Below are 26,949 nucleotides of genomic sequence, written 5' to 3'. Positions count from 1 at the left end.
CACTTCCTAGGCCTCCCTTCTCCCTCACCCCCGTATTTGATCACCACACCCTATTCTTTGTCCCCCAAACATCTCTGGAATCTTCCCCTTTTCTGTCCACCATTGCTAATAGTCACATCATTTCTTGCCTTGACCATCACTTGTGCCTCTTGCCAACATAAGACTCTTGCTCCCAGGTCACCTACAGCATCAAGTTCAAGCTCCCGGGGCTGGCGCCCAGGGACTCTCAGCAATGGTCCTGCTGCTCTCAGCAGTTCCCCTCTCCAGCTGTCCTCCCAACTGCCTGTTCTGCACCAGTCACCCATCAGATGGGCTTGCCTAACAACCCCACATTGTTTTCATAACTCTTGACTTTTCCAGATGTTGTTGTCTCCCTCTAGAAATGACATCCAGATTTCTGGAGAACCCCTCTCCATCCTTCAAAACCTGTTCTTGTGACACCGCTTCTCTGAAGTACTGCTTGACTTGCCTTGGGCGTAAGCATTCCATCTTCTTTGTCCTGTACCTTAGCAGACAGCATACTTCACCCTGATCATTTGTTTGCAAGTTTGTCTTCTCCATAGTCCATGAGGTCTTTGAGGACAGTGGCAAAGTTTCTCCTTCTCTTTCCCTGCTCTTCCCCTTTCCCTCTCTCTCCTTTTTCCTCTTCTCCCCATCTTCCTTTTTCTCTCTTCCCCTGTCCCCTCCCTCTGCTTCATCTTCACCTTCCATCCATCTCGTCTTTCCTGAGTGCTCACGGATGTGCTACGTTCTGTGCCAGGTTTGTAGAGAAGCTCCAAAACCAGGTCCTTGTTCTGTGGGAGCCGGCTTCTCTTTGCAGCTTGTTACATCATGCAGTCCCCCTCAGAGGCGACGTCCCAGGCAAGCCTTCACTCCAGTGGAGCTCACAGTTTCCTGGGGCTGCAGAACATAACCTGGTAGTCAAGAAAAGCAGGACAACCATGGGGAGGAAGAAGTGCTCTGGAGAGAACAGGACTGGCATCGAGAGCTATGTTCAGGGTGGAGTGGGGCTACTGATCGGGTGGATGGCGAGGTTTCCTGAAGAGGAAACATTTGAACTGACCCCTGGATGATGAGAGGGATTCAGCTATGTCAGCAGGGCAGGAGAGAGACACTCCAGGTTGAGGGAACAGCTGGGGTAGGACTATGCCTGGGGCATTGAAGGAATAGTGGCTGGAGAGAAGTGAGCAGGAGAGGGAGGTGGGGCTTTGGGTGGTGAGAGGGCAGGTAGCAGGGGCCTAGTGAATAGGTGTTGGATGAAACTGAAGTGTAAGGTAAGCTCTGGGCTCACTGGGGAGACTTCCGGCTGGTTACCCCACCTCACCAGGCTCTGGTCTCTAATCTGTACCCTAAGGGGACCCTCATGCAGCTCAAGGATGGTCCTGGAGTCACTCACTTCATGCCAGGCACCATGGCAGCGTAGGTGATACAGGAATGAACCAGACCACATCCGTATTCTCTGGGCTCTTACAGTCCAGGGGTGGGGGAGGAGGTTGGTAGGTCAAGGTCCCGGCATGGCCAACGGTGACCCAGGGAAGCACGGTCCTTAGGACTCAACTTCTCCCTGCGGGGGCTGTTTTCAGCCATGCATTCCCTTCCTCTGTTATTTTCTTCTCTGACTTTTGATCCCCGCTTACTCATTGGCAGGATCCACCACCAGCAGGCAGGCTCCTGGAAGCCCGACACTCACCTCTTCTGTTTGCCTCGGTCTTATCTCCAGTGCCGAGCACGTAGCAGTGCTCTGAGTGAATGATGGTGGTTTGCTCTGCTTTTTTCCTTTCTGGTGATTAATATGCGTGGATTTCTCTTCAAAGAGCAGATCATGTCAAACTCACAGAGCGCCGGACTCTGGCGTGGCTCAGAACTCATTATCTTCCAGCCGCAAGTGGAGAGATTCTTGGACAGAAATTTAAACAAACGCTCGAGCTCCCGCTTTGACCTAGCTAACCTTCTGGTGAGTTCAAAGTCATAAGCCATTATTGTCTCCGCAGGCGGGGAGCTCCTCAGATGCCTCTTGGCACCTGGCACATCCACTTGAATTAGGAGCTCTGTCCCCAGATCTGATGCTGGGCCAGGACTGAAAGAATTGACTTCCCTCTGCTAGGCTGCTCTTGGCGTCTGTAAGGGTGTTCTCTGACCACAGGCACGCATTCTGAATCACAGTTTCTTCACTTTCAGAGCCCCCAGAGAACCAATGAATGAAAGGGACTGGCCCAGGGTCACCCTGAAGGTCAGTTGGCAGAGCCTGGCCCACAGCCCGGCCCCTAGATTCATGGCCCAGAGCTGCCCCATTACTGGCCTGGCCCTGGCCATGGAGACTATTTCCCACCCCTCCCATCGTTAGTGATTCAGCGCCCCTCCCTGCTACTTGATGGCTGTGGAACCTCGTGAAATTAACTCATGAAAAATCCTCTTCCTCCCCCATTTTGAAAAGTTGTGGCAGATACCCCAAATAAAATTTACCATCTCAGCCATTTTTAAGTGTAAAGTTCAGGAGCGTTAAATACATTCATATTGTTGTGCAACCATTACCACCATCCATCTCCCCGGCTTTTTTCATCTCGCAAGATGGAAACTCTGGAAATTTTACTCATTGTTTCCTTCAGCGTTAAATGTGAATAATGATGATGATGGTGGTGACGGTGATAGTGGTGGTGGTGATGATGGTGGTGATAGCTGGCACACATACTAGTGAGAGTGAGTAGGACAGCCAACGTGGGGTTCAAATCCAGAAGCTGTTCGGAAGTTGTTTTAAAGGCTTACTCTGTGTAACAACAAAACGGAACAAAAGTGGGGAGCAGGCATGATGTTTTCAAGGTTCACTCACACTGTAGCATTTATCAGTTCCCCATTCCTTTTCTTATATTATGGTCAAGTATGCATTCCTGGGTGTTCATTGGAAGGACTAATGCTGAAGCTGAAACTCCAGTACTTTGGCCACCTCATGTGAAGAGATGACTCATTGGAAAAGACCCTGATGCTGGGAGGGATTGGGGGCAGGAGGAGAAGGGGACGACAGAGGATGAGATGGCTGGATGGCATCACTGACTCAATGGACATGGGATTGGGTAGACTCCAGGAGTTGGTGATGGACAGGGAGGCCTGGCGTGCTGCGGTTCATGGGGTCGCAAAGAGTCTGACATGACTGAGCGACTGAACTGAACTGAACTGACTGATGCATAACAAAATTTACCTCAACCATTTTTAAGGTGTTAAATGCACGCACGTTGTTTGTGACCTTACCACCATGACACCTCCATCAGCTTCTCTAGAAATTTTTCATCTTCCCCAGCTGAAATTCTGTCCTCATTAACCAATAACTCCCCCACTCGCCTTTCTCCTTCCAGTCTCTTTGAAACTCCATCCCTTTTATGGCTGAGTAATATTCCAGTGTATGGAAATACTACATTTTATTTGTCTGTTCATCCACTGATGGACATATGGTTTGTTTCCACTGTGAATACTGCTGCTATGAATATGGGTGTGCAAATGTTCATTTGATGCCACAACATGGATGAACCTCAATAGCATTATATTCCGTAAAAGAAGCCAGACACAAAAGGTTACACGTTGTATGAATTGATTTATACTCTATATCAAGAACAGGTAAATCTACAAAGACAGAAAGTAGATTGGAGATTTACCCCTGGAGGAAGAGAGAGTGGAAAATGACTGCTTATGGGAATGGGGTGGTCTCTTTTTGGGAGGAATCATAGAAATATTTTGGGACTATTTAGGGGTGGCAGTTTCACAACACTGTGAAAGTACTAAGTGCCACAGAATTGTATACTTTAAAATGATTGCTTTCATGTTATATAAATTATACGTTAAAAAGAGGGCTGAGCAGTCAGCGCTTCATTTAAGCGCTTCATTTAACTGTGATGTTAAAGCCCTCAGCAAAGACCTGAGGAGGATATTCCTTCAAATTTTACAGTGAGATATCACCTCACCCGTCAGAATGGCCATCATTAAAAAGTCTACAAATACTAAATGCTGGAGAGGGTATGGAGAAAAGGGAACCCTCCTACACTGTTGGTGGGAATGTAAGTTGGTACAGCTACTAAGGAGAACAGTACAGAGATTCCTTAAAACGCTAAAAATAGAGCTACCATATGATCCTGCAATCCCACTCCTGGGTAAATATCTGGAGAAAATTCTAATTTGAAAATATACACCCACCCCAGTGTTCACAGCAGCAGTATTTACAACAGCCCAGACATGGAAGCAACCTGTGTTCATCAATAGATGAATGGATGAAGAAGATGTGGTATGTGTATGTCACGGAATATTACTCTGTCATAAAAAGAATGAATAATGCCATTTGCAGTGATACGATGGACCTGGAGATGATCATACTAAGTGAAATAAGTCAGATGAGAAAGATAATATCATATGGCATCACCTACATGTGGAATCTAAAAAATAATACAAATGAACTTATGTACAAAACAGAAATAGGCTCACAGACATAGAACACAAACTTATGGTTCCCAAAGGGGATAGTGGGGGTGGGGGAAATAAATTAGGAGTTTGGGATAAACACATACACACTACTATATATAAAATAGATAAACAACGAGGATCCACTGTATAGCACAGGGAACATATATTCAGTATTTTATAATAAACTAAAATAGAAAAAAATCTGGAAAAGAATGTATATATATATATCCTATACTTCAATTTAAAATGGTTAAAATGAATAAATACATAAATATTAAATGAGTAGATGAAGAAAGTGTTCCTTTCGCTTTGTCCTTGAGTGCTTGGGAGGATTTGCGCCATGCCTGCCTTTACCTGGGGCCCAATGGGAACCAAGTGCAGCCAGTGGTACTGGCTCCCTTGCCGCTGAGCACAGTGCTCTGGCCTTCAGAGGAGAGAGTGGGAGGGCTGGAGGAGCCAGAAGGGAGAGCACGTTCCCCACCCTGGGCTGGGGCGACCTGCAGGTGGAGAGGCAAGGGTTCTTGAGAGCTCATCTCATGGCTCTGAGCTGCCTCTTCCATCATCCAACTAGCTGACGGAAGGGGGTGGTGGTGAGGATGTAGAAAAGACCTTCCTCTCCTGAGACATGCAAATTAGAGAGGCAGCCTTGAGTTTCAACCTGGGGCTAGGTCAGCGGCTCAGCCAAAAGCTGGGGCCAATTTCGCAAGTAAGATTCACTGTAGGCTTAGACCTTGAAAGTGTAGAATTGCCTTGGGCAAAGAAGATAAAAGCCAGAGGACAAAGACGGACTTGTTTTTTCTTCCGTGTGTCTCAGAGGATGGAGAGGGCCAGGATAAGAAAGCAGTGACCTGCTGAGGAGTCAGTGCCATGGCAGGCGACAGGAGGCTGGTCCTGCCAGGAGTTCAGAACTTTGTTGCTTCTTAGTCGCTAAGTCATGTCCAACTCTTTTGCAACTCCATGGACTATAGCCTGCCAGGCTCCTCTGTCCAAGGGATTTCCCATGGAGAAGGTTGCCATTTCCTTCTCCAGGGGATCTTTTAGACCCAGAGATCGAACCCATGTCTCCTGCATTGACAGGCGGGTTCTTTACCCCTGAGCCACCAGGGAAGCCTGTTCAGTACTTTATTTGCTGTCAAACACTTCAGGTGCATTAATGACTTCTAGATGTTAAGTACCTGCTAATTAACAACCAGCCAGCAAACCTTCTCAGCTGGGGGATTGGCACCTGTGCATGGATGCTCTCAGTCCCAGGGGAGAGGGGACCTTTGAGAAATCCACAGGCTGATGTGGGAACCCGGTGGAGAAACAGCGCCCTGGTGAGGAGAGGGAGGTGTTCTGTCTCATCCGGGGGCAGAGGGGGGTGCAATGGGAAGAAATTCCTCACTCTCAGAGGGGTGACAGTTCAAATCCCGGCTCTGCCACTTACTAGCTATGATCCTGGGCAAATGCCTTCTCTCTGAAACTTTCTTATCTCTGATATGGGCCTGGTATCTCACAGGGTTGTTATCACAGCGCTTAGTGCAGTGCTGCCTGGCTTGTTGAAATCCTCCAGACTGAGCAGCGTGTTTGAGGAAGCCGCAGTGGAGTGGTGAATCTGGTGCTGCTGAGTGCAGGTCTAGACTCGCATCAGTTTCTCCTGGGGTTCTTCTTTGGGTTTGTTGATGGCTACACTTAAGCCAGTTTTGCCTGATACCTTAGCCAGTCGTGGCTGTGTATTTTGATCCCATCAGTTTGAAGAATGCTGGCCTGGAATAAACGTTCTCTGATAGACCTAATATCCAGGGCACTGGAAAACCTGCCACTTGGCTCCGTGGAGATGGGGAAAGTGTAGCATAGGGAAGGAACCACCTGAGTCTGGTGGGGCTTCTTGAACAAGGTGAGCCCTGAGACTTGGTCTGAATTCCCCAGGTCTATCCACATACCTGGGCTTCCCTGGTGGCTCAGATGGTAAAGAATCTGCCTGAAATGCAGGAGACTTAGGCTTGATCCCTGGGTTGGGAAGATCCCCTGGAGAAGAAAATGGCAACCCACTCTAGTATTCTTGCCTGGGAAATCCCACGGGCAGAGGAGCCTGGTTGCCTACAGACCATAGGGTCACAAAGAGTCTGACACGACTAAGCAACTAAACACTTCACCCACATACATGGGACAGAACTAGGTCTTGGAAAAGGGATCTATGAAGGCTTGGAGGGAGGCAGGGAATGAATTCGACAATATGGGTCAAGGTAGTCCTGGAAATCATCACTGATGAATCTGATTTACCAGCAGTAGCAACCAACTTTCAACTTCTGTTTGTCAAGGACTCTGAAATTTTGCGTTGTTGAAAAGCTTATAATTTAGTGTGTCACCATTTCATGCGTGCTCACAGGAGTCCTGGATTGTAGACCAAAAACCTTATGACTCACAGCCCAGCCAGGAGCCTGAGCCTCATGTTTGCAATGGTTTAACCCCCAAGTTTCACGGAGGGATGCAGAGCAACCCAGGTGCATACTGCGTGGGGTGGGTTTGTGTCACTGTTGAAGAATCTGAGTTTAGGCAACTCCAGGGTTTTATAACCTGCTCAGTGTTTGCCCGGAGGGGAACATTCTCATTATTGTCCTGGACAGCAATCCAATCTGCCCTCTGCCCTGGAGACAGACATAATAACTTCCAAGGCTGTTTGTTATACAGACAGGCTTGCAAAGACAGCCCAAGACAGAAGCTGTCAAACCCCTGTTTGGAAGTCCTGCAGAAACTCAGGAGAATGACAGAGAACACTACTCTCCTGAAACTGCTTTGGTCATAGTAACAGAGTGCAGAACGCCTCCAAAATCCGCCGGTGCCAGACACAGTTCTTAGTGTTTTATACGCATTCACTCATTCAATCCTTAGTGGATTCTATTATTATCCCCATTTTATAGGTGATAACACGGAGGGTCAGGGAAATGGACTCACACAGGACAGATCTGGGAGCCCCAAGGTCTGGGCTTCATACTGTATGGTATTCTTAGGGGAACAGCCAGCTACTTAGTGGTAGCCCGATGACCTACTGGCTGTTTCCATTGTGTGATCTCCCCAGAATGGACACTAATCTGCAGCTTGAGCTTGTCACTCCCCACCTGTCATGTCTTGGCCGGCATGGACTTGCTGAATTATCTCCATAGCACGACATCTAACACAGCATCGGCTTCTATTAAGAAAGTCTTATTACAGGAAAAGATCTTCCCAGGTGGGGCCAGTGGTAAAGAATCCACCTGCTGGTGCAGGAGACACTAGAGATACAGCTTTGATTCTAGGAAATGACAGCCCACTCCAGTATTCTTGCCTGGAAAATTACGTGGACAGAGGAACCTGGTGGGCTATAGTCCATGGGGTCACAAAGAGTCAAACATGACTGAGTGTGCATGCCATTACAGGAAAGGAAAATAGGCAATGTACTGATGCACGTGAGTCTTCCTGGTTTTCTGTTGTACCCCAATTTCAACAAGCAGCTGCCTTTTAAAACTGCCTTTCCAGTGATCTATGGAAAAATCAGCTAGAGTAAGTCTCAGCGGGAAGGAAGAGCTTATAAGCTTGGCATCTTGCCAGCTGTGGAATGTATTCTGAACCAATGTGCAGGATACAGTGTAGAAAGGGTGCTCCCACTAAAGATCCTCTTTCATAAGTGTGTGCGTGTAGTGAGTGTCTCGTATGACAGGCCCAGTGTCCTTCTTTATGTCAACATATCATGATTTGGGGGGAAGGTGGAATTGCCCCTCCCCACTCGACATGGTCCCAGATAAGCCATTAATTATGGTACCCAGGATAATAACCACTTCCTCCAGGCTCCATGCTCCAAAGTACTGCTGCCCAAAGGCCCCGAGGGGTTGAGAGGTATGATTGTGGCCAGAGATCCAGGCAGCCCACTGAGGGCAAGGAGAAAGGCCACTTTTGAGGCCACGGATGCAGCTGGAACCCAGCATCCCATTCTGAGGTGGCTGGCTTGGGCTGAGTGTGATTAAGTTGGATAAGACATTCTGCATTAATGCTTTATGCAGTTTCTACTCACCTTCTAGAAATAAAGACAATAAACCCCTTCTGAATCAGAAAAATAGGGGAGGGTCAGCTGCCTTCCCTGATCATTTTAAATATCAGAAAATTCATCAAGAAATGCAGTTTCAGTAGCTATGGAAAACAGTATGATAGTTTCTCACACCGTTAAAAATAGAATTACCAAATGATTTAGCAATGCCCCTTCTGCATACATACCACGCCAAAATCGGAAACAGAGTCTTAAAGAGATATTCATATATCCATGTTCACAGCAGCATTACTCACAGTAGCTAAAAAGGTGGAAGCAACCCAAGGGTTCATCGATAGATGAGTGGATAAACAAAACTTGTTATATACGTAGAATGGAACGTTACTCAGAAAAAAGAAGATTCTGATACGTTCCAACGTGGATGAACCTTGATGACATATTCTGCTAAGTGAAATAAGCCAGTAACAAAATGACCAATTCTGTATATACGGTACCACTTAGATGTAAGATAACTAGAGTCGTCAAATCCATAGAGACCAAAACATAGCATGATGCTTGCCAAGAACTGAGGGTGGGGAGAGTTAGTGTTTAATGGGCACAGAGCTTCAGTTTTGCAAAATGAAAAGAGTTCCGAAGATGGTTGGTGGTGATGGTTGCACAAAAATGTGAATGAACCTAATGCCACAGAACTATACGGTTAGAAATGATTAAGATATTGAAGTTTATGCTATGTGTATTTCACCACCATTTGAAATAAACAAATAAGAAATGTCATTTTGTAATTTTATAGTGAAAGTGTTAGTCACTCAGTCATGTCCAACTCTTCGTGACTCCATGGAGTGTAGCCCACCAGGCTCCTCTGTCCACGGAATTCTCCAGGCAAGAATACTGGAGTGGGTAGCAATTCTCTTCTCCAGGGGATCTTCCTGACCCAGGGATGGAATCTGGTTCTCCTGCATTGCTGGCAGATTCTTTACCGTCTGAGCCACCTGGGAACCTCCAGGACTACGGAGAGACCATTTTTAAAGAGTAGCAGGACATATGTTAAGACCTAGGTTTCCAGAAAATTTTAATTGGCACAGGTTTTAAAATGGATGGCGGTGTCAGTTTTAAACACTTTAGGAAATCTGAGAATTGGGGGGTGAGTTTGGGAATTGAGGGGTGAGTTTGGGCCTCACACAGGGAGGCTGACCTTTGTAGTAACCGCTGGACCATCTTCTGCTGGCTTCCTGCCCCACACTCACCTGTACTGAACTGAGACCTGTTAAAGTATTTGAACAAGAGGCCATTCGCCTGGGGTGACTCTGATGGCTTGGTTGTGGTATGGGCCAACCACAACCTCAGCCAAGGTCAGTGCACTTCAATCTGAGACACTGACACTTGAGAGCAAACAGTCACACACAGCCAACTTCGCTTCCCCAATAAAGCCACCGTGGAACCTCTCACCCACCAAACACTTGCTTCACTTCTGCTCCTCCCTGTAAAATCCTCCCCTCGCTCCTGTTGGTGGGGGGGTCCCACTTTCGGTTTGGCGCAGCCAGATTTGAATCGACGTACACTCCAAATTTGCTCTTGAAAATAGTTTATGTGCTGCCATTTAGCTTTCAGCCGACCTTGAGTGAACTCTGTCCTTCAGCCTGCCCACCATGCTGGGGTTCTTTGTACACCTTTCCATCTAAGAGGGCAGCACAGCCCAAGCCCCTCTGTTCTCCAGGACACCATGCGGGTGGATGCTGGCCATTTGCCCACTGATCTGTTGTGTCCATATGGGCACTGCTGGGACTGCCTGGAAGCCACTGTGAGCAGCACCAGTCTCTCATCCTCAAGGTATTTCCCTTTATGGGGTGTTTCTCTCACCCCCAGGGTAACCACCTCCCTCCCCACTTCTCCTGTGGGCTAAAGTAGAAGCTGGATTTAGAAGCTTAATTCACCTATTAGCTTGCTGAGTGATCATACCAAGTCCTTTATCCACTGTGGGCCTTGCCTTTCTGTTTGGAAAATCAGAAAAGCCTGACTCTAGCCTGTTGTGAGGAGAAGGCAATGGCAACCCACTCCAGTACTCTTGCCTGGAAAATCCCATGGATGGAGGAGCCTGGTAGGCTGCAGTCCATGGGGTCGTGAAGAGTCAGACACGACTGAAGCGACTTAGCAGCAGCAGCAGCAGTAGCAACAGTCTGTTGTGAAATAAGTGTGGCAGGGATGAAAGAATGTAGAGTGGAAAGAGTGGATGTAGGATTAAGGTTTGATGGATATGAGTCATATTTCATGGACCTAGAAGTATAAGGAAATATTACATCTCTTAGTTCCATTTTATTTTTAAAAATAGTTATTTATTTGGCTGTGCTGGGTCTTATTTGTGGCATGTGGGATTTTAGTTCCCCAACCAGGGATCGAACCTGAGTCCCCTGCCTTGGGAGCACAGGGGTCTCAGCCACTGGACCGCCAGGGGAGTCCCTCTTAGTTCTATTTTAGATCGACGTAAGTCTGCCTGTGTCTGCATCTCAACAAGATGGTGGGAGAGTCAGCCTCACTGATTGGCAGGCATCTCATCCTCCCCACTTCTTGAGCTCCATGGGAATTTCAGGAGTCTAAGTGGCACCTGAGGTAGAGCCGGGTGTTTAATTTCCAGCTGGTTATGGAATGGTTGCAGGTATCCCCCTTTCTCAGTGAGGTCCCTTGAAGTAGAACAGCCTTCCGATTCCTTGCAATTCTGGGGCATGAGAATTTTTGCCACAGTCCAGAGGATTTAGAGCCCAGCCTCGCAGAGAGGCCATGCAGCCACTGCGGAGGTCTTGCTACTTTCCCAGGACACTTTCCAGCTCCTCCCAAAACCCACATCATTGTTCCCATTTCCAGTCTGGTGGAAATCAGTTTCTAATCTTCTGTCACCTTATGTAGCCATTTCTTTCTTTTCCCCTGGGGGGCATCATACGTAATCTCATCAAAGAGTTTAGGTTTTTACAAAAGTCTGGGAAAGCCTTTGACTTCAGGCCGTGTCTACATTAAAAAAATCCCCAAAGCGAGGAATTGCAAAGAACTGGGTTACGAGCCTGAAACTGGAAGAAGAGGAAATTCAGACAGGATGACACAAACTAATGTCTTAAATGAGAATTTTCCAATCTACATGAGCTCTGAGCAGATCATGATCGGCATTTAAAAACAGCAATGACAGAAAAGAATAGTATAGGAAAACATTAGAGTACCTCCCACATAGCAAGAATATGATTTTTTTTTTGTACTTTTAGATGTAAGTGTGCTGGGCTATGATATAAAATGTATTTTTTTCCAACAGGTCAGAGTGGGAAAAAGTTGAAACTCTCCTGCTGGAGATGAATAGGGCCCAGGCATCTGTATTTGAAAAAACAAAACAACTCACCGGTGAAGCTAAAGTGCAGCTAAGTCTGAGAGCCACTGGCTTCGAGATTGATCAGATGAGAGGGGGAGAAATAAAAAAAGCTGATATTTGTAGCCTGTCTAAAACCATTAAAAGAGAGTATATGGGGACTTCCCTGGTCGTCCAGTGGCTAAGATTTTGCACTCAGTGCAGGGAGCCTGGGTTCCATGTCTGGTGGGGGAACTAGACCCCACTTGCCACAACTAAGAGTTGGAATGCCGGAACTAAAAAGAGCCTGTGTGCCACAACTAAGGCTTGGAGCAGCCAAATTAAAGTGTGTATGTATATATATCAGTTCAGTTCAGTTCAGTCGCTCAGTCGTGTCCAACTCTTTGCGACCCCATGAATTGCAGCACGCCAGGCCTCCCTGTCCATCACCAACTCCCGGAGTTCACTCAGACCCACGTCCATCAAGTCAGTGATGCCATCCAGCCATCTCATCCTCTGTCATCCCCTTCTCCTCCCGCCCCCAATCCCTCCCAGCATCAGTCTTTTCCAATGAGTCAACTCTTTGCATGAAGTGGCCAAAGTACTGGAGTTTCAGCTTTAGCATCATTCCTTCCAAAGAAATCCCAGGGCTGATCTCCTTCAGAATGGACTGGTTGGATCTCCTTGCAGTCCAAGGGACTCTCAAGAGTCTTCTCCAACACCACAGTTCAAAAGCATCAATTCTTCAGCGCTCAGCTTTCTTCACAGTCCAACTCCCCATGTCTGAGGTCAGGGGTGGTGGCCGGGAGGAGCTACCCCATGTCCGAGGTCAGAGGCGGCAGCCAAGAGGAGCTAACCCACATCTGAGGCCAGGGGCGGCGGCCAAGAGGAGCAACCCCACGTCCAAGGAGTGTTGGCTGCGCGGGCACAGGAGGGCCTAGAGGAGCTATTCCACGTTCAAGGTCAGGAGGGGCGGCGGTGAGGAGATACCCCTCCTCCAAGGTAAGGAACAGTGGCTACGCTTTGCTGGAGCAGCCGTGAAGAGAGAGAGAGAGAGAGAGAGAGAGATGTGTGTGTTTGTGTATATATGTGTGTATATATGTGTGTATATATATATGTGTATATATATGTATATAGGAATATGCTTGTAAGAATACCTGGGAGGTGGGGGGAGGGGAGGTGGCAGAGACAGAGTTCGAAGATGGGACTATATCTGAGCACAATGTAAACAGGTAAAAAGCTTCCTTCTTCCTGAGATGATGCTGTACTGGCTTACAGGGAGGAGCCATCAGAAGCTTTGACAGTAAAGGGGACAGATCTCACTCTGTTTATCTGTAGTCCAAACTCTTGAATTTGGGATTTGAGTTTCTCTACTTGGCTTTCCTGGTGGCTCAGATGGTAAAGAAACTGTCAGCCATGCGGGAGACTGGGATTCCGTCCCTGGGTTGGGATGATTCCCTGGAGAAGGGAATGGCAACCCACTCCAGTATTCTTGTCTGGAGAACTCCATGGACAGAGGAACCTGGCAGGCTACAGTCCATGGGTCTCAAAGAGTCAGACATGAGTGAGGGACTGACACTTACTTACTTATTAAGTTCTGGTGACCTAATTTTTGGACATTCAAAGCAGCCGTGCTGGCTGTCATTTGTTCCCACCACTCACCTGGAAGCTTATCTTTGCTTCCATATTGATTTCCCTGGCTCTGGCAGTGACCTCAGTCTGCTCCTTGTGAAGACGGGAGCTTGGCAGCATCCAGCTTTTGGTGTTCTTTGCAGATGTTCTGCCTGATGGCTCCCTGGAGGGGGCTGTATCTGGTTTAGTTAAGATAAGAAGCTTCCCTGATTCAGCATAGAAAGGAAAGCAATGTGGATTATTGGGAAGGAGTCAGGGGTGGGGCTTATGGTGATTCACTTGGAAAATAAGATGAGTTTGAACTTGCTGATGAGTCCAGAACTGGTGGGATGAAGATGGTCCAGGGATAGATGGACTGTTCGATCTTTGTGGTCAAAATTTGGGGCTTCCCTGGTGGCTCAGATGGTAAAGAATTTGCCTGTAATACAGGAGACCCAGGTTCAATCCTTGGGTTGGGAAGATCCCCTGGAGAAGGAAATGGCAACCAACTAACCAACTCCAGTATTCTTGCCTGGAGAGTTCCATGGACAGAGAAACCTGGTAGGCCACAGTCTATGAGGTCACAAAGAGTTGGTCACAACTTAGCAACTAACACTTTCACTTTTTGATCTTTGTAGGTGTTCCGTTCTTAGGGAGTCCGTGAAAGTTCAGCTTCTGATAACAGAGCAACTGTGCTAATAGTGATCGCCATCTCCATTAGAAAAATCTACACTAAACTCATTAGACAAAAAGCAAAAACTTATTGTCATATGACCGCAGTGTCTGGAAGAAGTGTTGGGCATCATGGATCATATTAGGGTTTTCATTCAGGATCTCTGAGACAGTCTTCTTGATGGACCTCCAACAGGCTGCACAGAGGACGTAGCTATTGAAAGCACAGGCTTAGGAGTCCCAGTTTGAAATCCCACCTTTGCCACTCATGAGCTGGGTAACATGGGGCAAGTTCTTTTGTTGCGCTGACCCTGCTTTGTCATTTGTAAAATAAGGATGTGGTGTTGAGAGGGTAAGTGAGATGATGGCATGGAAAGCCCCAGCACACAGCTGGAGCTCATTAAAAGTTAGTAATTGTAAAGGACCATGGCTGTTTTCTCTTGCATCCACATCTCCCTCCTTGGTCTCCCGGCAACAGCTCCAACTGTGTTTATGGATTGTCATTCCCTCAGTCTCAGTTATGTGTCAGGCTGGGACATATAACCCAGGCTCAAACCAGTTGGTATACTGCCTTCTCTAGATGTCAATGATTGGTTCAAGGTTGTCTCCAGATGGAGCTAGTGCAGACAGACTGTCTTGATTTTCATAGCTGTGAATGCCAGGACAAAGGTCTCTTCCACCTTCCCGTGCCCACTGATTTTGAACCTGGAATTACACAGTCCCAGGTCCCAGAAGTTTCTGATGGTCAATTTTTAGCCATGAGGGGAGAGACTAAATAAGAAAGGGGAGCACACACAGAGAGCCAAACTTAGATACTGAAAGAGCTTGCTGGTGATATCATTTGAACCCTGGATCAGCCCATGCCTGATGCTTGCTTCAAATTCTTCTGTTCTATAGCAGGGATTTTTTTTTTTTTTGTCCTAATGAGTCTATTCTGGGTTTTCTTAAAAAAATTTTTTTCTTTTTATTTATTTATTTTTGGCTGCACTCGGTCTTTGTTGCTGTTCACGGCCTTTCTCTAGTTGTGAAGCACAGGATTCTCATTGCGGTGGCTTCTTTCGTTGTGCAGCATGGTCTCTAAGGGCATATGGGCTCAGTAGTTGTGGTGAACGGGCTTAATTGTTCAGCAGCATGTGGGATCTTCCTGGATCAGGGTTTGAATCTGTGTCCCCTGCCTCAGCAGGCAGATTCTTAACCACTGGACCGCCAGGAAAGTCCTATTCTGGGTTTTCTGTCAGTCAAAAGTGAAAGTAATAGACTTAAGTTGGGATGTGTTTTCTGGAAGCCATAAAAAAAGATTCTTCAGAAAGCCTGTGCCTCTTTTCTTAATTCTTGTCTGGCTGCTAAAGAACTGGGTCCCAAATGTTGCATTTGACTAATTTCTTCCTTCTGTGCATGGGGCTTCTTGTGTTTGCTGAAAGTCAAAGAAACTGGTCCAGCCACCTGTCACTTCAAGAAGAGATGAATTATTTTTTACTACAACAGGAAAAGTCAACTTCTAAGCCACAGGCAGAGAGGCCCAGCTGCTCTCTGGCTCTTCCAGATCACTCCCTCTCTATAACCCCTGAACAAACAAATCTCCTTTTGTTGTCTCTGCTGCTCAGGGATTCTGGATACTTGGAGCTGAGCCAGGAAAGAGACTCCGAGGCTGGCAGGTAAAGTGACCTCCGTCCTTGGTGTGGATCCTGACCTCGTCTCTTTGTGCCTTGGCCTGATATTTTCTGAGTACAGGCAGCTGACGCCCCAAGTGGCCCCTTGCTCTTCAGCCATTGTTCAATCCCAAACAAGCAACTCCACTGCTCTTCCAAAGTGCAGAGGGACAGAGCCCCCAGCCATCTGCAGGACTTAGAGGGGATGCGGAAGACTGGGGTTGATCAAGCCCAAGATACCTCTTTATGTCACAAAAGGACTGGGAGTGAGGGCTGAGATTTGAGGATTGTCCGAGAGAGCCTGGGGGACCAGCACCCCCTCCTTCTCTGAGAGACAGCCCCTTAAGCTGTTGAGACTGAGAAGCAGAGAGTTTTCAGAGGCTTTTCTGATTAAGGCGAAACAAAGGATGGAAATGCTCTGCTGGTCATTCGGAAGGCGACGGTGCAGCTGGGGGTGTAAGAGCAGGTACGAGGGGTGCTCACAGAGCACACTGAGCTAGGCTTTTGGGATTGCCACTCTACTCATTAGAAATCACTCTTCAGACCTCGTTTTAACTTACTTACCACTTTGCCAACAAAGGTCCGTATAGTCAAAGCTATGGTTTTTCCAGTAGTCATGTACAGATATGAGAGTTGAACCACAAAGAAAGCTGAGCACCAAAGAACTGATGCTTTCAAGCTGTGGTGCTGGAGGAGACTCTTGAGAGTCCCTTGGACAGCAAGGAGATCGAACTAGTTAATCCTGAAGGAAATCAACCCTGAATATTCACTGGAAAGACTGGTGCTGAAGCTCCAATACTTTGGCCGCCTGACCGGAAGAGCTGACTCATTGGAAAAGACCCTGATGCTGGGAAAGATTGAGGGCAGGAGGAGAAGTGGGTGACAGAGGATGAGATGGTTGGATGGCATCACTGACTCAGTGGACATGAGTTTGAGCAAACTCCAGGGGATGGTGAAAGACAGGGAAGCCTGGCACACTGCGGTCTATGGGGTCGCAAAGAGTTGGACACGCCTTAGTGACTGAACAACAACCACCACCACTTCCTGACCTTTATGGTTGGCCTTGGAACTGTCAAGGCACTTGTGGGTATGTCATTTAGCTTCTTGATGTGTTATGATTGAGCATATGCTGAGGCTCGTGGTCTAGTGAGAGTCAACTCATCCACCATCTTGGAACTACATGGTTCTAATCAGTTTATGCTGTGTCCTCGGGCTATGTCATTCTTTTAAATGTCGTGCCCTGCCCCCTTCCCTCCTGTTTCAGTGGTAGCATGACCACCCCAAAGACCAGATGGTGTGGCTGGCCACTGAGACAGACCAGGATGACCTGAAGGATCCTATTAGGCTCAAAGCCCCCTTCTCTTCTTACCATGAGTGCAGGAAAGCTTCTCTTTCAGAGAAGAGCAGAGGCAGAAGGAAGAAATCAGAGAGATGAAGATGGTATCAGAAAGGGGCTCATTGTTTAGCAGAGACCATCAAACTGTCAGAGACCAAGACACTATTGATTGGAAAGTTTAATGTTTGTCTGTTTCTCCAGCTCCTGCTCTCTGTCAGTCAGAGGGATGCAGGATGGCCAGAAGATTAGATCTGTCAAGGCACAGTTGTAAAGAATCGGCCTGCCAACGTGAGAGATGCAGGAGACGGTGGTTCGATCCCTGGGTCAGGAAAAAACCTGCAGTAGGAAATGGCAACCTGCCCCAGTATTCTTGCCTGGGAAATCTCATGGACAGAGGAGCCTGGCAGGCCATGGCCCATGGGGTGGCAAAGAATCTGACATGATTGAGCAACTGACTACACGAAGAAAGAAGTAAGCTGTGTTTTCTTACGGTTGAGCAAAGTTGGGTCAATTTGTGGCCCTAGGACATTTGTCTAAAATTGTATAAAATTATTTTAATTACACAATGCATTCATTTATTGGTAAACATTCTAGCAATACAATTTAGAGAAGGTCTGTTTGCTCCATCCAGGGCCACTCTTCTCTCCAGCAGTAGCTACAGTTATCTGTTCAGTATATTTCCTTTGTATTCATATATATAAACATACATTTTGCAAACATATGTATATATAAGGTTTTTGCCCCAAAGCTTTTAACTGCTCCCCATTTCTACATAATGATTTCTGCTTTAGCTTTGAGACCTTTCACAGCCCATCTCCTGTCTGCCTCGCCTTCTCATCTCCCCATCACTCTCCAGGCAAACGGGGCTATTTGCTATTCTGAGAATGTGTCTTGTTCTTTTAACTCTCTTCCCCTTTGCACGTGCTCTTCATTCTTCCTAAAGCGAGCTTATCCCCTTTGAGATGTCAAACTTCTTCAAAGTCTGGTTGAAACACCACCTTCTCCTGAAGCTTTTCTGTGCCTCCCACTCCTTTCCCTCATGTTATCTGGTAAAAGATATGCAGATGAAGGCATCTGCCTGAACCATAGCAGCTACCTGCTGGCTTAACTGGGTTACTGCTAATTAAAATCACAGGACAGCTAAATTTAATTTCTGACACTTGATAAATGCCAAACATCAATGGATTTTTCATTAACATACTGAATAGCAATGTCTTTCTGTCACTGTTATGAAGACACTTTCCTAATTTCTTTGAGGTGGTTAATCTTCTGTGCAGACATTGGAAGGGATTGAATTTCCTGCCTCTCTTTGCTCTTGTCATGTCAGTGGTGTAAAATGATTCGAAGAGAAGTAATCGCCCTGGGCAGTGATGTCTGTTTCACCTTATTCAGGAGATGCATAAATGAGATGGTACAGATGTCCTGGGCAGGGGTGGGTCTCGGCCCCTACCTTCTATTCTCCCCTAAACAGATCTAAAGGAAAGTATTTGCATGGGACATTGGGCCCCATTCCGTGGTTAGATTTGGGTCCCTCCTCAGTTTCCACAGAGACAGATGTTGAGTTTGTCAGGTCATATTTTTGCAGCAATAAAGGGCCATCTCATTAAATTCAACTCAGCCCCTACGGGCCATATATTCATGACATCCCAGGCTGAGAACATGTGAACAGCAGCCTGCTGCTACTGCTAAGTCGCTTCAGTCGTGTCCGACTCTGTGTGACCCCATAGACGGCAGCCACCAGGCTCCCCCATCCCTGGGATTCTCCAGGCAAGAACACTGGAGTGGGTTGCCATTTCCTTCTCCAGTGCATGAAAGTGAAAAGTGAAAGTGAAGTCGTTCAGTCATGTCTGACTCCTAGCGACCCCATGCACTTCAGCCCACCAGGCTCCTCCATCCATGGGATTTTCCAGGCAAAGTACTGGAGTGGGGTGCCATTGCCTTCTCCGAACAGCAGCCTACAAAGTAATAAGAAACAGTCCTGAATGTGCAAAACCCAGCCCTGATGCTGATTTTGGTTGTCTACCATCACCACCATCCTTTCTGGATCTCTGCTCAGCCAGTTGATACGTTATCACATCAGATGCTTCCTCCCAAGAGGCAGGAGAAGTAGGCCGGAATGCAGGGTACCCTCAGAGTGCACACACGGGAGAAAAGCAATCAAAGCATTGGCAGCCTGCTCAGAACAAGCTAAGCGGATTCAGCACAAACCTGAGAATGGCTTGGGGTTATGCTAACAGATGGTAGAGAGAGGGCAGAGCGCTTCACCTCCCATTTGGCGCCTGTCACCTGGCTGAGAAGACTAATCTTCTCCAGTAAAAGGGTAGTGCAGGCTCTTTGTCCAGAGGAAATTGCAGACAGAGCTGTGAGTGGAGTTTGGACAAGAGCCTAGTCTCTGTGTGTTTTGCTGAAGGATGGGTAGTTTAAACTCTTTCAGGAAGCAAGGGGTTAACCTATTGTTGGTCCAAGGAGAGAGGGTGAGTGAGAATACTCAGTGCCTGTGGCTGCTGGCATGCTCACGCATTCATGCCACACACTTCTTTTTGGTCTGTATGACCCAAGGGTGCAGAGAGGAGAACAAGGATCTTGGACAAGAACAAGATGACCTGAATTCAGACCTGAGGGCAAGTCACAAACCCGTTCTGTTATTGTCAAGGAACTTTTGGTTGCAAGGACCTGAGACTCATTTAGGCTAAGTCAGGAGGAAGGGTGAGGCAGTTAGGAAACCTGGAGTCACACTAAGTATTTCAAATGGAGGGGATTTAATGTAGGAAATTAGGGGGCGACAGGGGATAAGATTGTTGGATGGTATCACCAACTCAATGGACATGTGTTTGAACAAACTCCAGTTAAGTTTGAAACTATCTCCAGCAAACCGCAGGAGACAGCGAAGGACAGGGAAGCCTGGTGCCCTGCAGTCCTTGGGGTCGCAGAGTCAGACACGACTTAGCAACTGAATAACAGCAATATAGGAGATGGGTTACCTGGATATGGGAAGAATGAAAGAGCACAAGTGGGTACACAGAGGTGGCTCAGAGATTAGTACCTGCAGGAATCAGTGACCTCCCCTTGGGCCAGAGAAATAAAAGGGAGGAGGTGGTGTTGCCAGGAGATTGGAGAAGGGCTCTGAAGGGGCTGGGTCTCAGGACTGCTGAGGCGGTGGATTCACATGTGTTTTCAGCCTGGTTGCTTGTCATCACATGGGCTTGTCCCTTTGGTCACATTTCTGAGCCCTCACCTCTGGACCTTTCTCTGGCACCTTGACCTTTGCTTTCAAGGGCTTGGATAGGACAGTGGGCTGAGTTGCTGCATTGGATGGACACAGGAGGCAGACACATCTCCCCTGAACACCTCATCCGCATCGTCTATAAGCCAGCCCTTAGCAGACTGTTTCTCTAAAATTCTGCAAATGCTGTTAGACTGGGCAGCCTGGATGTAAGGGATTAATGTATTCATTTAGTCATTCTCTTAGCTGTCCACACATCTACCCATTGTTTGTCTCTTTGTCGTTGCTGTTGTTCATTCGCCAAGTCGTGTTTGACTCTTTGCAACCCCACGGACTGCAGCACACCAGGCTTCCCTGTCCCTCACCATCTCCCAGAGTTTGCCCAAGTTCATGTCTGTTTATCTCTTTACTGAAGACAGTATAGAAAAATGGTTTATGTTACGGGTTCCGATCCTGTTTTCCCAGCTTACTAGCTGCCTCAGGTCTTCACCTGAGAAGTGAGAAAACACAGTACGGATACCTGCCTTCCAGGGCTGTTATGAGAATGCAGTGGATAAGGATGTAAAGCATTTGCCCCAACACCTTGTAACTACGCCACACCTGTCCCAGTTTTGTTATTGTTTGCTGGTGGTAGTTGTTAATGTGTGTTGGGGGAAGCTTAGCAGATGGGCTTTGTCAGTTTTTAAGCAAAGGTGGTAAGAAAACACAAAGTTTACCTTTCTATTTCCAGAGGGCTCAACTTCCCAAGGGAAACAAGATGCTTGCTTCACTGCTGTTTCAATATTGGTTTACGACGTATTATGTACAATCTGTGTGCTCGTAAACTTGACATCATTTACTTAATCTGCAAAGTCTTTTGCAGTACACTCTGAAGAGTCTCATTCCACAGGGGAAGAGCCTGGGGCTCAGAGAAGGCAATGGTTTTGTTGAGTTTGCACAGCTGAAGTAGGGGAGGGGGGGTGACATTCGGGGCTGCCCACAACCTCACCATCACAAGATCCCCTTGTAAGTGACCCCAGCCTGGAGGCCACAAAGCTAGCTCAAGTCTGAGTACATCTCACAAGGGCCTGACAGGGACTCCGCCAGCTTTGAGAACTGCTTCAAAGCCAAGGCTAAGACACATGTTCTCTAGGATGTCTTTCAAACAAGGGCCTCCCTCCCATGAATCCAAACAGTGGGGCTGAGGAACACCACAGACTTGATTAGCTTCGAAGAACACACTTGAAGCCATTTCCTCTCCTTGTTTGAACCATCAAAAGGAACTTTCCAGTTTGAATAGCAACTTCAACTCTCTGCCTTAGTCTGTAAAGGAAGAACGGCATTCGTTCAGACAGTCGGGTAGGTGATTTCATCCCCGTTTTTCAATTTCAAATGAGTTTTCTGAAGCTGGTGGCTGCCTTTGGTGGTCAGAGTACGTTTGAAGTCCAGAAACTGTAAGGGATGTGGCAGACTTGCCAAGAGGGGAAGAGCCTTGGTGTCTGGGCTCCCAAGGACAGTTTCCTGCTTCCAGAGGGGAGAAGATGATGGACAGCTTTGGGAGTGTGGGCGGGGCTTCTGGGCCCAGGGACGAACCAGTTTCTGAAACTTCAGCCCTTCATAGGTGACCTTGTCAAGGTGAGAGTCTCTAAACCTGGTCCTGGGCTTGGCAGAAACTCCTCCCCAAGGGCGAGTATGGGAAGCTGTCCACAGGAGAGAGAGAAAGCGGGTCTCTTTTGTCTAGTCTGCCACACTGAGTTGTCGCTGGTGGAGTCAGAGAGAGAGAAAGGTCACTGATATGTCTGACTTCTCAGAGCAGAGCCCAGTTTAAACATCTAACGTGGGGGTTAGCAAACATTTTCTGCAGAGGGCGAGAGAGTAAATATTTCTGGCTTTGCAGGTCAGAAGGCATCTGCTATAACTGCTCAGTTCCACTGCTGCAGCCGGAAAGCAGACACGGGTACTATGTCCGTGAGAGAGCATGTTCCAGGAAAACATCAGTGGACCCTCCACAGAGGCCCCCATTTTAATTTTATGTCATTTTCACATGTCATGAAATTGCATTCTTCTTGTCATGGTTTTGGCCAACCATTTTAAAGTGTGAAAACTATTTTCATGGGTCACACAAAAGCAGGTGGCAGGCTGGATATGGACTGTAAGTGATAGCTTGCTGATCCCTGATGCAAAAGATGAAGGGGGCCTCCCATGCCTTGGGCCAGAAGGTGCCAACAGACTGTGGCCAGAGCAGCTTTCTTGGGGTGGAGCGGGAGGGAGGGCATCCTGTAGCTGAGAGACATAGGGAGAGAGAGAGGCAGGAGGTGGGGGGAGAGGTTGATTCTGGCTTGGAAATGTTTTCTGAAATGAGACACGATTTTGCTCAATAAAACATTTTCCGGGGTCCCTGGGAAGATCCCTTGGAAAAGGGAAAGGCTATCCACTCCAGTATTCTGGCCTGGAGAATTCCATGGACTGTATAGTCCATGGGATCACAAAGTCTCAGACACAAGTGAGTTCCATTTAAGTCCTGTGTTTCCTTAAGACCGTATAGTAGTAAACCTCTGCTGCTGCTGCTGCTAAGTCGCTTCTGTCATGTCCAACTCTGTGTGACCCCATAGACGGCAGCCCACCAGGCTTCCCCGTCCCTCGTCCAGGCAAGAACACTGGAGTGCGCTGCCATTTCCTTCTCCAGCGCGTGAAAGTAAACCTCTAGATGCTTACAACTAAACCACCACCACCACCACCAACAGGAGGTTTTCATGATCACTGTCCTTCTTCTCACTTCTTCATCCCAGTCCCTGGACCCCCTGGTTATTACAGTCTACAGGGTAACAGATGGAAGCTCAGCACCCCGGAATAATGTAGCAAGTGCAAGAGCACACAGGAGAGAACCATGGGTTCCACTAAGTGGAGAGAAGGTTGGGAAGCCTTGCCAGAGGAGGGCATGTCAGAGGACCATGGACATCTAAGAAGGAATGTTAACAGAGAAGGGAGGGGAAGGGCAGGCATCTGGGCAGAGGGGTGAACTTGAGTAAAGTCAGGTGAGATTCCCAAGGAAAGAGTCTCTTCTCACAGATGGATTTCATGGGTCTATTGACTGAACTCACTTTTTATTTTCTACCCCGAAAGAAAAGCTACAACTGGGTTTCTAATCTTTGTTTCCTTGGGCCACTCAAGTATTTTGAATCAATATTCTTTAAACCATTTATTTTCTTGAAGTGCCAGAAACAATGACAAATTACAGTATTTTATTTAACTAGATTTGTAAATTAATGGTTTGCTGACTAAATTATTAGAGTTGAACGTCCATGTCTGTAATTGATACTTGCAAAGCAACCTTAAGCTATTCTCCTAAAAGAAATGTCAAAAGACAATTTTCCCATGGTGGACGCTTGTGGGGACGTGGGCATTCATCTTCCACTGTCTAGAGGTCCTGAATTCTGCGTGGGGGTCCATATGATTCTGGTGGAACTGACTACCCTCACCCCTGGCTTGATTCAGGCACACGATAGTGTAGGATAATCAATGCATTTCATCTCTCTGTCATAGTTCAGGTGTGACTACCTGAGTGGAGCCTGGTCAGTCAGATCTAGTCTCAGTATTCCAGCTGGGAAGGTTGGGATAGTGGCATCCTCCCTTCTGAGCAGGGCCCTGTGGATAGAGGCTCACCTCCCTGGATTGCTACAGCCCCAAGGGAAACCAGACTGAGGATGAAACTGAGCCAAGGAAATAGTAGAAATAAATGGCACGAGGGCCTTGATATCACCATGGACCCCTGGATCAAACTGAGCCTAAAGTCTGCTTACCTCTGGACTTTGTGTTTCTGTGAAACGATAAATTTCCTTTATAATTTAAGCCAAGTTGAATGTGCTTTTCCATTCTGAACTGAGACAATTCTCAAGGCAGAACTGGATTTGTGTCCCCCCATGCTTTGTAGAGACTTGTGAGTACCGAACTCAGAGTTTGAGAACTCAGCTGATGGTGCCTATATTATCCAGATCTTGGGTTACATCAGTAATAATCTGGATCCATTAAAGTATATTTAGTATTTGCATGAAAAGAGACATTGGCAGTGTAGCAGAGAATCAAAAACGTGGGGTAAGCTTTCTCTTCTGCAGTGACAAGAATTCAGAAGAAAAACAGCTGTGATGTTTTTATTGGGATTTGGAATTAGAGCCAAACACACAACTTTCCCGCTGGGCTGTGCCAGGCAAGGTCTGACAGGGAACGCGTGGCACCGGCTTTGTGAACCTCAGTGGGGTTAATGAGGGACACGGGTTTCAGGAAACCAAGTCTTTAAAGGCCCGAAGAAGGCAGCAGCAGCAGTTCTTTCTTTTCTTCTGATTCTAAAAGTATTGTGTGATTATTGTGGAAATTTTAGAAAATGTAGAAAATATATATGAACATATAAGTAGCAAACATCCAAACTCAAGAACTCAGACATTCTTTTTTTTTTTTCTTTAATGCAATTGTATGTCATGGGCATCTCGCCGCTCAAAAATATCCTTGTAATCACTTTCAGTGACTGCATCATATTTCACAATATAGGGAACTTTCTACACACAACTATATTCCTTTCACGGAACATTTAAGCAATTTGTTGTTTGTTGCTTTCTCTTCGAAATTACACTGTCATGAACTTCTTTGAGCAAAATCCTTGTCCACATCTCTAATGATTCCCTTAGGCTAGACTCCCAGAAGGACGATTATCAGGCTAGAAGTTTTGAATATTTTTGAGGTTATTAATGCATTTTGCCAAATTGCTCCCATTAGCCCTGCATGACTGCTTATAATGACAAAAATTCAAAGTGTATCACTTCTGTGGTCAGAGGTGGGTGAACTAGTCAAAATCAGTTAGAATCAAGAGTCAGGTCAATGACTGAGGATCAGCTCTGCTGCAGGTGCCAAGAGGTGGGTCACCAGGTGGTCTCACCCAGTGGGCTGGGGACCAGACAGGCCACGTGCAGAATATCCACAGGGAAGAGGGACTCCCTCTCAGAACAAAGGCTTAACAGGGTCCAGCAGCTCCAAGCTTCTTCACAGTCTTTCTCTGCCCTTTCATTCTGCCTCACTTCTGGGTCCATCCCCAAGTCCACCTTAGTGCTCTGACCTTGCTGACAGCTCTTGTTTCCTTGGGGTGTGGCCCACAGTACTCTCTGGGACCTCGTTCATGGCTTTACTTTCGTTTGCCCAAGATACTTACCGAGTCATACCGAGGTATGACCTGGGAACCCTCCACCCCAGCCTGTGAGCTCACCCTGCTTCCTTGAAATGTGACAAGATGTGTCCCAGACCCATCGTGAGTCTAAGGGACCCATGATGCTTGGAGCAGTAGCCCCAGCCAGGCTGGATGGCCGGTGCCATCAGTGGGCATCGGCAGGAGGAGAACAGCAGATGTGAGGCAGCCTTCGGTCCTTGTACCTTCAGGATTCCACTGCTTGGGAGGCAGCCTCAAGGGGCAATGATGTGCTGACTGCAGCACCTCCTTCTACCATCTTTTGTGTGTGTCTGTACTTAGTTGTGTCTGACTCTTTGCAGCCCCATGGACTGTATAGTCCACCAGGCTCCTCTGTCCATGGGATTCTCCAGGCAAGAATACAGGAATGGGTTGCCATGTCCTCCTCCAGGGGATCTTCCCGACCCAGGAATTGAACCCTCATCTCCTGCCTTGGCAGGCAGATCCTTTACCACTGAGCCACCAAAGAAACCCCTGGAAGGGGTGGTTATAGACGAGTAACTGTACTGACACGTTGCTGCAGAACCAGGGGACCCATGGAGCCCAAGGTGCATCACTGGGAGCATAATAAAGGGGGCTTGTGTCTGCGTCTATGAAGTGTCTACTCCAAGTCTTCTCTCAGGGCTCTTTGTCTCCAGTTACAGCTTTGTTCCAGCCTGAGTGACAAGTTGGAGGATGCTCACATTATTTTGACATCTGGCCCCCTTTCCAGGAGTTCAAGGGCTGATCCAGACACTGGGCAGGTTTAGTAAACGAGCATCTGCAAAACAAAATCCACACTGTGGGGTGGGCAGAGCATCCTCACCAAGGTGCCCAGGGTGCTGGTTGGAATCAGAGCCCCAAGGCAGGAACAGAATTTCCAGGCAGCAGCTGCGGCCAGAGGCCTGCTGGGATTCAGCAGGAGAATGGAATAACTGCATACTGAGTGTTAAGAGCTGCAAAGAGCAAACTGTAAAGTGCCCTCAAACATTAACTTTTCCTGCCCTGACCACACCTGTCAGGTTGGTTGAAGCCCTTGACTCCAGGAGGGGTGGGCTGGCTGGAGGTGGCTGAAGTCCACAGCGGGGCCCAGAGCCTCTGAACTTGGCAGAGAATTCAGGCCCAGTCGGAAAGCAGTGGAAACAGGCCACAGAAATCAGTTCTCTCTTTGCCCTCAGGAAAACCAGCTCACAGATGTCTCCTCCTCGGGGCAGACAAGCCTGATTCCCTCGACAGCTTGGAACTCGCCAGAGGAGCTGAAAGTCAGAGGGAAATTAGGTCTTGGCCCCACAGTGGGAACGGCCCGCTCGCTTTACGCACTCCATATGGTTTAATAATTTGAGATTTCTTACACGTCTCCAGGGAAGGCTGGAGGGGTTTTCATGCTCTTCCTATGGTTTTTCCAGTGTGCATCTCCTCTCATCAATTAAAGATGGGGTTTACTCACTGTGGTAAGCCGAAAGAGAAAAACAGGTGCAGCAATATAATATTTCTCTTTAATTACT

The sequence above is a fragment of the Bos mutus genome, chromosome 19 (genome assembly GCF_027580195.1).
Source record: "Bos mutus isolate GX-2022 chromosome 19, NWIPB_WYAK_1.1, whole genome shotgun sequence".
In the NCBI taxonomy this organism is placed as follows: domain Eukaryota; kingdom Metazoa; phylum Chordata; class Mammalia; order Artiodactyla; family Bovidae; genus Bos; species Bos mutus.
Note: the sequence above shows the minus strand (reverse complement) of the source record.